The following is an 11,106-nucleotide window of genomic DNA, read 5'->3' as shown; positions in this document are numbered from 1 at the left end:
ATAGGAAACCAGTATTCTCATTACATGCTGTAATTACACATGCTACATTTTCTTAACTTCCTAATATAAAGGTGGGCAAATGAATAAATTAATTGATTGGAAACATGTGAAAAAACATGGGTGTGTATGTCTATACAGGGCTGCAAATTCCCAAAACTCCACCAATGTGGAACTAGTACAGGAACAAAAAGAAAAAAAGCACATTGGTTAATTTTGCCTGTACATATTTTCCTAAATGATGTATACATATATGTAGGTCTGTCTGTTGGTCTATTCTGTTTAGTACCTTCAAATAAAAGCAGATCGTTACTTTCATGCTTTACTATGCAAACATTTTTCTGTGTAGATAGCTGATGCAAATTATTCTGATAGTTTTGCCACCTTCCTAGAGGAGAATTAGCAAAGGTTACAAGAACAATGTGTGGGGGACATTTATCTACATTTACAAAATTGCCCATGGGGAGTAACCCATAGCAACCAATCATCTATTGGATTTTTTCAGGAAGTTGTAGGTAGTAAAATGAATGCAACAATTCGATTGGTTGCCATGGGTTACTGCCCATGGGCAAATTACCTTCAATTACCCTTAGGCCAACAGCATAGCAGTTTGTTTCTCCTCAGACAGAGAAAAAGCCGAATAAATCTAAACTGCTCTAATCCACTCCTTAATGTAAGTATGTATGTATGTATGTATGTATGTATGTATGTATAACTTTATTTATAAAGCGCTACAAGGATACTCATCTCTGTACAACCTTACAATATACATAATTACACACAGGGAGAACAAGTGTTATAATAAATACAATAAATAAGTATAAATACACAGAGATTAAGTGCCATGTAGTATGAGACACCGTAGGAAGGAGGTACTAGCCCCATAGAGCTTACAATCTATGTGGTTGGGTAACATACAGACACAAATTGGAAGGTAAGAGTGCACAAGGTATGGGCATTTGCCCTTAAGCACAAGACTAGACAAAATAATGTTTTAGTGCTCCAGAAGGTAGCAGAGTTTTTTCCTAAAGAGAGAGAGTGATTGTTCCCTACGGAGGAATTCAGGGATAGAGTTCCAGAGGTAAGGAGCAGCAAGATAGAAAGTTTTAAGATGAGAGAGAACAGTGGGTGTGGATAGTGTAAAAAGACAAAGCCTCTGAGAGGAGCGGAGGAGATGACCAGGAAGTACAGGGAGACCAGTGAAGAAATGTAGTGAGGAGCAGAGGAGTGAAGGGCTTTGAACATTAGCAGAATGATTTTGTATGCTATCCTTTGCTTAACAGACATCCATGCTAGGGAGATTACTTGGGACTGGACAAATTCCCTCTTAGGAGAGAACAGGAAAATACTGGCAGCAGAGTTTGAGGTTGATTGCAGGGGAGAGAGATGGGAGTCCGGGAGGCTGGTTAGTAGGAGATTTCAATAATCTAAGCGAGAAAGGATAAGGGTATGGATTAGTGTTTTAGCAGTAACTTGTGAAGGGGTGTATCTTGCCAATATTGCAGAGGAAAAAGCGGCAGGTTTTGGCAGTTTTAATATGGTTAGAGAAGGAGAGGCACTGGTCAAAGATAACCCACAGGCAGTATGCTGAATTAATAGGGTTAATGGTCATGCAGTCAATAGTAATGGTGAAAGGAGGAGAAGGGCTGGGTGTGGGCAGGAAGACTATGAGCTCTGTTTTAACTAGGTTAAGTTTGAGGTGGTGTTGGTTCATCCAGGAGGCAGGTAACCTATTGTTTCTCCTACTGTCACGTAACTGGAGGAGTCCCAAGCTAGACTTGGATTTCTTACTACTGAGTGCTATTCTGACTGGGAGCTGCTATCATGCTGTCTTCCCATTGTTCTGCTGATTGGCTGCTGGGATGGAAAGGGAGGTGGTAATATCACTCCAAATTGCAGCTCAGCAGTAAACTTTGAATGAAGTTTATCAAAGCACGGTTCACATGGCTGTGGCACCCTGTCAAATGAAGAATATGGCTAGCCCCATGTAAAATTTCAAAATTAAATATAAAAAAAATATGTTTGTATTGTTTTTAAAATGAATGCCAATGCAAGAATCTGCTGGAGAAGCTCTATTAACTGATGCGTTTTGAAAAAAAACATGTTTTTCCGAAAAATCGCCGAAAAAGCCTTGCGAGGCAACTTCGGCGATTTCCCGAAATCGCGCCACCGCGTGTGCCATCCCACCGCCGACTTACATTTTTGCCAGTGGGATGGCAGGTGATGGCAACTCGGGGAGATTAGTCGCCCGCGAACAGGGAGTTTTGTCGCAGGTGACTAATCTCCCCGTGTGCCAGAGCCCTTAAGGTGGTCATACATGGGCAGATTTAAGTTGCCAATCTGGCCCCTTCACACTTATTATTCAGTTTATCTTACTTTGTATAGGCCCCTCTGACAGGCCTACCTGACTGATATCTGGGCAAAACTTATTTTTTCCATTGGATCGAGGACCACATGGGCTCGTATCAATGTATCAGCCTGATCCACCAAAGGAGCGGATCTTATAATGTATGACTAGCTTAAAGGTGGCCATACACGCACCGATATTATCGTACGAAACCTCGTTTCGTACGATAATCGGTGCGTGTATGGCATGTCAGCGAGCCGACCGATATCGCAGGAAGCTGCTGGTATCGGTCGACTCGCCGATCGGCCAGGTTAGAAAATTTTGATCGGGCGCCATAGAAGGCGCCTGACCAAAATTCTCCCTTCAGAGCTGAATCGGCAGAAGGAGGTAGAAATCCTATTGTTTCTACCTCCTTACCTGCCGATTCAGCCCTGAATGGTGTGTGGCGGATCTGACGATGTTTCGTGCGACCGACGGTCGTACGAAACATCGTGAGATCGCCACGTGTATGGCCAGCTTAAGTCAAGCTTTCTTATCTCTTTCATGCTCATTGTTAAATCAGTCAGTTATCTCCTAGCAGCAGTGTAGTAATTGTTAGCATGCCTTTCAGATGAAGGGTAATTGATCCTCCTTTGTTCTGCTGGATGCTGACTCTGATCCTGAGAGTAGAGGTGGCTATACACTGGACAATCTTCCAAGTCATCCAAACAAGTGGCCTATTTGCACATTCAATTACATAGCTACATAGTTAAATTGGGTTGAAAAAAGACCAAAGTCCATCAAGTTCAACCCCTCCAACTGAACCCCAGTGCACATATATACACACACTTAGGGGCTGATTTACTAACCCACGAATCCGACCCGAATTGGAAAAGTTCCGACTTGAAAACGAACATTTTGCGACTTTTTCGTATGTTTTGCGATTTTTTCGGATTCTTTACGAATTTTTCGTTACCAATACGATTTTTGCGTAAAAACGCGAGTTTTTTGTATCCATTACGAAAGTTGCGTAAAAAGTTGCACATTTTTCGTAGCGTTAAAACTTACGCGAAAAGTTGCGCATTTTTCGTAGCGTTAAAACTTAACGCTACGAAAAATGCGCAACTTTTCGCGTAAGTTTTAACGCTACGAAAAATGCGCAACTTTCGTAATGGATACGAAAAACTCGTGTTTTTACGCAAAAATCGTATTGGTAACGAAAAATTCGTAAAGAATCCGAAAAAATCGCAAAACATACGAAAAAATCGCAAAATACCGATCATTACGAAAAAAACGCAATCGGACTCATTTCGACCCGTTCGTGGGTAAGTAAATCAGCCCCTTAGATTGTAAGCTCTACGGGACAGGCACCTCCTTGCTACAGTATCTCATACCACATGGCACTTACTCCCTGTGTATTTATACTTATTTATTGTATTTATTATAACACTTGTCCTACCTGTGTGTAATTTTGTATATTGTAAGATTGTACAGCACTAGTTACCCTTATGGCGCTTCATAAATAAAGTTATATATACATACATACCTATCTTTATACTCACATATATAAACTATATATACCAATATGGTTTATATAGTTTATATATGTGAGTATAAAGATAAGTTGGTAAATGTGTGTATATATGTGCACTGGGGTTCAGTTGGAGGGGTTGAACTTGATGGACTTTGGTCTTTTTTCAACACATCAGTTAATAGAGCTAACTGTAGATATTAGTATCACAATAGTCTTAGATATTATGCTTGTTCAAGAAATCATCCAAGCCACTCTTAAAAGCATTAATAGAATCTGCCATCACAGCAACGCAGCATCACAGCAGGGAATTCTGCAACCTCACTGCCCTCACCGTGAAAAAAACACCTACACTGCTTCAAATGAATGTTCTGGGGGTCACTGGTGCATTTTTCATTTTTATGGGAAAAAAGATACTCCCCAATGTGTCTATAAAATACTTATTCCATTCAATTCCATCGCTGCGGAATATGTTGGTGCTTTATAAATAAATGTTAATAATAATAATAATAATTGCAAAAAGTGAATAGAAGTTTGCCATAAGCTTTAGTTTTATCATGGAGTATTTTGCTAGTAACTTCCTGGTAGTGAGGGTCACATAATTGGGAATAACCATAGATGGCATTCCACTGCAAAGTGATAATCAAGTGGCAGGGGCTGCTTATGCTCAATTCTCTTGTATTCTAGGGGAAAACGTGGAATTATGACCACCATTATCAAATAGTAGAGATTAAAAGGTGCCGCCACCAACAGACCTTAGTGCCATTAATTGAGGTGTTCTTGAAAGCAAAAAGTACACTAAACCATATTATATTTAAAATGTGTACTTTACAACAACAGGTTATCTTTTGCACAAGCAAAAGATGGGAGTCTAAGGTTGCAAAACCATTTTGTGATCTTCTAGTGAGTGCTGTGAAACTCTAGTTATGGCCCTGTGTTAATAAGGCGAATTCTGGATAATTAGGATAGGTGTAATTGTCTAGCACTTGACCAGTGTAAAGTTCAGACTGGTTTATATGTCACTTTCCAACAAAAGCCTGTGCTGAACATAGGCTAGTGAGGAGGAAGCTTGTCTGGCAAGAGAACAGGCTAACAAGGGTGGAAGCAATAAACAAGTCGTCAATAATGAATGAGTTTTAGCAGGCTACTTGTTAGGAAACTCACTTGACCCCATGTGCATGGTGTCTCACTGTGCTGTTTTAGCGACCAGCTGGCTATAGTTGTAAACTGCCTATGGACTGCTGTTATCTGTAACACTGGATATGGTTAGACATGGCTGTATCGCCTTGTGTGTAGACACATAGTAAAAATGCTTAATCTTGTGTCTTCACAACAAAATAGCACTGACAAGACCGCAACATTTTTGATACAACTTATTTGATGCAACCGCAACTTTTTTTTTATGTGACTGGAGTTTTTCCTCACTCTGTGAATTTTTCTTTTGAAAAACAAAAATCACCAATGGTCAAATGTGGAATTTTGCAGCGAATCCATGCCTGGCGGAAAAATTCACTCATCACTAGTACAGACACAAGAGTGAGTGGAGGAGTACCGGTGGGCTGTTTTGCAAGCAACATTTATATATAGGTAGAGAAACAGTCACACTTGAATGTGGCCAAAGGCTTGTAATGCACAGGATTTACTCATTTGGCAAATTTGGTATTTGGTTAATCTTCATATTTAGCTCCCTGTCAAAAAGGGCCCCTTGTAGACCCATCAGAATGGGCTCTTCCAGCCTCCCTGATATATATCTAATTGAACCCTGATCACATATTGTTCAGGGAGGCCACAATCAGAAACTGTCCAGTTGGCAGCCAATATTCGCCCATGGGAATTGCAGCTTTATATTGTGACTTATTTCACTGCCAAAACTTCCATTTGAAAAGATGTTTTAAAGATGTTTTCAGTCTTTAGAGAGATAGAGATAGAATAATGCCCGATCACCCAATGATTTGTTTAGAACTGAACTTTTTGACAAGAATTTCTTCCTAGGAGAACCAACGCGATTTTTATTAGAAAACCCTACCAGAAGATGTCTGATTTCAAACAGTAACTACTAGCTGCTGATTGGTTGTTGTCTTCTAAAAATATAAGCAACATTTCCTCACTGTACAATCTGTCAGAAGTGGTTGCTAAACAGTTTCCAGGTTCGCAAAAGCTATATTAAATTTGGTCAAAGAAAAATCCTAGAGTCTATGGCATGTAAAAGGTTCAAAGAAACCTTTCAAGACAAGAGTGATTAGAAAGAGCTGATGCACCCACAGTTAAAAAGCTAAAAAGCCTCTATATTGTTGTTTTTCTATCTTTTATATGGCAGCAGGTCATTAGAAAACAAGCAAATTGGACAAATATTCATTTGGAAAAATGCAATAAGTTACTTGGGCATTAAAAATGTAAAGTTGGTTAATCAGACAGGCCTGCAATTAAAATACCTTAAATTGCTTAGTAACGATAGAGGCTAATATTTCAATGTCTTATCAGGTTTCCTTTTTGCATTGTCATCGACAGCAAACTGTAGTTTCTTGCTTACTTTGGAAAATTGTTCTCTCATTGCCAGATAATATTGTCCCCATTTCATCTACCGTTGTAGAATGGGATGACACCTGAGGCCTGCAGCTGTAGGAAGATACAACTTCTCATCTTACTCACGTAGGTAAAACTAATAAATAATGTATATATTAATATATAATGAAGTATAGGATGAGTACCCTTTGATCTCTCTGATGGCTTACATTTTGTAATCTTTCCATATAACAGAATTACAATAAGACTGAAGGCAGTTTCAAGTTATTGCACTAAATGTGAAGTTAGCCATTTACTTTCATCCATGTATAAAGGCCTTTTACCTAAATACAAAATACTAAATTCAAAATCTTTGGAAAAAAAATGATAATTCAACATGGGGCAAATTTGCTCCATGCAGCAAACCAGAGCAACCTGTTAGCATTTAACTTTAATTAGTCTCAAAAAAGTTAGAGTAATGAAAGCAAATATCTGATTGGTTATGGCTTATGGAAGATGGAGTTTTCTCTGCTGGTATATTTATGATGATGGAAAAAAATACAGATCCATCCCAAACACATATCCAGTATGTGTAGTGATAAGATTAAATGCAATAAGCCTACTACTGCACACACAAGGCAGATTTTCGCTCCCTGCGTGTACACTGAGAGGTAAATCACATTAATTTACATTTCTATTAGTCCATTCATCTACATTTCCATTAAACTCAATAGAGCTGACGGGTTTTGTTTAGGCAATAGATAAAAAATGGCTGACTGTGCCAGAGATAAAACCAAATTTAACGCAATAAAATTCAGAATATGTTCTGTAAAGACAATCATTTTATATGTGCATGATACATATAAATGATGTATGTTTTTTGCCTGATACCATTTCATGACAAAAATGTTTGAAAATCTGTAGTAGAATTTTGTCATGCATTTTTTTTCACCACAAGAAAAACCTCACAATTTTTTTGCAAGGAAAAAAAGATCAAGTAAAAAAATGTCTATGGCAGTATTAAAGTTTTCCCATGCATCTTGTTTTGTGCTAGAACAATTGGTAGCAGCATTACTGGAATTTCTCCATGTGTTTTTTCACCAAAAAAAGTTTTTTGCACTGAGAAAAACAAATTGACTCCGAAATAGTGTCCACGGTTTTGCTAAATGTTCTTTCACTGATCACTAGCTATGACAAATCAAATAAGAGCTTTTCATTTTTTTGGTCTTATTGGCCCATTTGATTTTTAAATGACTGCTGATAAAATTGATCCTAAAGTGTGTGCCTATGTTGTGTGAATGTTATAGGGACCCTTATTATGGGGTTATATAATAAAAGGCACTAAGTTTGCCCAGAGCAGTAACCCATAGCAACCAATCAGTAGGTGGAACATCTTACTGGTTTCTATGGGTTACTGCACCTTGGCAAGAACTGACTTGAATGATGAACAACCACTTTAAGGCACTGTGTAATTTGTTCTTCTTAGGGCTCTGGCACACGGGGAGACTAGTCGCCCACTACAAATCTCCCTTGTCGCGGGGGACTAATCTCCCCGAAATGCCATCCCACCGGCGAGAATGTAAATCGCCGGTGGGATGGCATACGCGGCACCCCGAAATCGCGGAATTTGCCTTGAGAGGAAACCAGTGCCAGAGCCCTAAGACAATAACAGGGGAGAAAACACTAATTTGCTCTGTATCTGCAAAGAAATCAGTGCATACTGACACAAAAGCCAACTGGCGGGGCAGATTTTTGGGCCAAAAATCCTTGTGTGCATTTTAAGTTTGAAAATTGTAATAATTAAATTCAAAACCTTCTCCTCCCACAATTGAAGAACAAAGCAAAAGGTATTGAATATGATTCAATACTTTTTCTTCCCACAACTGAAAATTCCAAGAGAAGGTATTGAATAGGATTTACTTTCTCAGGCCCCTACTGGGATTCAAAATATGCCCTAGCATTTCAAGTGCACAGATGCCTAAACAATCCCCCTCCACTAAGTTTGTAGTGCCTATGGCATCTGACTGCAGCCCCTCTGGCATTTGCCAGAATTCACAAATTGCCAGTCTGGTGCTGAACCTTGCTAGCTACCCAACTGATAAAATGTTCTCCTCCCTATCAGCAAGTAGATAGGATAAAATTATGGGGAGGTTCATTATCATCATGTATGTATGTGTCTCATAAGCATGGCTGCAGCTAAAGATACAAGTGGCAAGAGTGCTAAAAGTGAAGTTAAACTTAGGTTTGGGGCAGATTGAGTTCTGAAGCTCTGAAGTCAGGGATGGTTCAGAGCAAGCAGCAAGCATGAGATATCCAATAATCAGTCAGTAACTGGAAACAGTAAGGTCAATTGATCTATGCTGGCAACAGAAGTAAAATCAACAAATCCAGGAACAAAGAGGAAAGCCTATAACTTAGCACAGCTTTAGCTTCTTTTTAAATAATAGAAATTGTTATATTAGTGAAAATAATAATTAAGGGTTACTTGTAGCATCCTGTTAGATGCTCAGAATTCCAAGAAAATAGTTAAATTTAAAAAAAAACAAAAAAACATTATTTGATAAAGAATATAATAAATTAAAAATACAAAAATATCAATAATTTTAGGGAAAACATATGGCAATGTAAATGCCCAAGATCATCAAATGAATATGTTTCTATTTTTATTTTACTGTGTAAAATAAAATTAACACACACATTTATTTACTATAAATTATGCAGTTCCTAAGAAAGAAAATATATAGTAATTGCTTTGGAGAAAATAATTAGAAGGTTCAATTTGAGTTAATTTATCCTGAAAATACACAATTCTTTTTCATAGATGCCCTACCTTAAAAATAGGAACAGGCAACATTACATAACATACAGTATATTCAAAGACCATTTGAAGGTAGATGGTTCATTTACAATCAATTATTTTCAGGCCATATTGCATTCCTTAGGCATGTTTTTTTTCTGGCTAATTGTGACAGAAAATTAATGTCGAGGTAAAATATTTCAAACAATGCACATTGTAAAGATTATCCTTTGTAATTCAAAAGCCATAAAATGGTATGGTTTGATTAAACAAGGCCTGGTGGGGGAAATATCCTGTGGTAATTAAGTTAGAAAACATACACCATCCAAGCTTTGAACTATTGTAATGACATGGAGATAGAATACACACATTCTTTCATGTTATAAAATGACTTTTTAGTGTCTGCTCTGCATTACTTTAGTCTTTTGTTGACATCCTGGGCCATTTGCTAATAGACTTCTGCCGGTAATTAGCAGCAAGTACGAGAATAACTGAGAAAGCTCTACCCAATATTGTGTAGGTATAATATTTATCTATGTGTCTTCACTCTGCATCTAAACAATCACAGAACCTGCACTTTTAATTATATATATATATTTAACAAGCAATACCTGTATATGTAAATAATGCTATAGCCAATATTAAAAAAAAAATCTAAAAATGTAAAAAAATTGTTCTGTAATATGTCCATTCATATACACACATATATTAACAGTCAGCATACTTAGTAAGCATGTACAACAGGGAGAACAAACACCAGTATATATTAATTTACCATTAGCCTATTATAGCACAACCACATCAAAGGATATACGAATTCTACCCACAAGCACTTACAGAAATATAATATAATTTGCAACACATATAAGAATTACAGGGTGTGTCTTCCAGTATAACAGTTTCTTTTTTTCAGCTTTTTTTTCTATTCATGTTACCTTTTCATTATTGTGAGTTGAATGAAATATTGTAAAGATTTATTTCACAGAATAATATAAATTTGCATTCATAAATGGAGCTTCACTGTGGAAATCCAATTAGATGTTATTCTCAGGCAGAATAATGATTCCGTGCCTTGTTCCACAGAGGTCACTGATAAAGAACAAATCAGTAACAAACACTTCTTTATTTCCCCTTTTTTTTTGCTAACAACCTCAAGTTTTTAAATCTAATATATAATCTATGCATGATTATTTGGATAAAGGTTATCAAAAATATGGATCCAAATAAATAAAAGGTAAATTACAAAAAAAAAACCTTTGTAACATAATTCCTAAAATAAAAAAAAAAAGTTAATTATTCTTAAAAAGTAAATGCAGATGTCATGTGTGAAACTGAATAATCTGTGTGCTCAATGCTTGTATTTTCCTACAGATCTTTCATAAGGAAGGAAAAAAAAACAGACTCGCAACACAAAGAAACAACTGTATTGTGTTCTATAATGACAAGATTGTAAAGGCATCTCCCTATTGTTCTGTGTATTCTTTCATTCGCAGCATTTAACACGCCTTTTTTTTCCTGAAATGAATAAATGCCGTTTACAGAACACTGTCTCATCTCATTGTCTTTTTTATCATGCAGCATTTTCATAAATCAAAGGTGTTAATCTTTTATTGATCTTCATCTTAAACTCCAGTGTAAAAAAGCTGCCCTTGTTTATACAGCTTCAGCATATTTACTAGTGAAATAAACCCTTGGTTCGAATGTATCTGTTTTCTAAACACTGAAAACCTTCAGGGTACTTGGAGGATTAATTTTAATTAGCATCTTTATCAGGAAACCCGACCTATTTAAAAGAAGTGCCTATATTATTTTGTTTGTTAAGGGCTCATTATGCCTTATCTCATCTCATACGGTGCAGATCAAACATCTTTTTTTTTAGCATTTAAACTTTGTGGTATGTTAGGTTTTTTTAGGCAAGCACATGTTATACTGTCATTTACATATAATCATCTC

At 37.1% G+C, this 11,106-nt stretch overlaps 1 long non-coding RNA gene across 1 annotated transcript; it reads left to right on the top strand.

The window, feature by feature from the left end:
- The first annotated feature begins 592 nt into the window (after positions 1-592).
- Positions 593-10,681, top strand: LOC105947224. Its single transcript, XR_001170641.3, has 3 exons — positions 593-670; positions 6,412-6,503; positions 10,525-10,681. It is a non-coding gene; the product is annotated as an uncharacterized LOC105947224 (long non-coding RNA).
- The last annotated feature ends 425 nt before the right edge of the window (positions 10,682-11,106 follow it).

This window comes from Xenopus tropicalis, chromosome 4 (genome assembly GCF_000004195.4).
Source record: "Xenopus tropicalis strain Nigerian chromosome 4, UCB_Xtro_10.0, whole genome shotgun sequence".
NCBI lineage: Eukaryota > Metazoa > Chordata > Amphibia > Anura > Pipidae > Xenopus > Xenopus tropicalis.
This window is presented reverse-complemented; position numbering and strand designations above follow the sequence as displayed.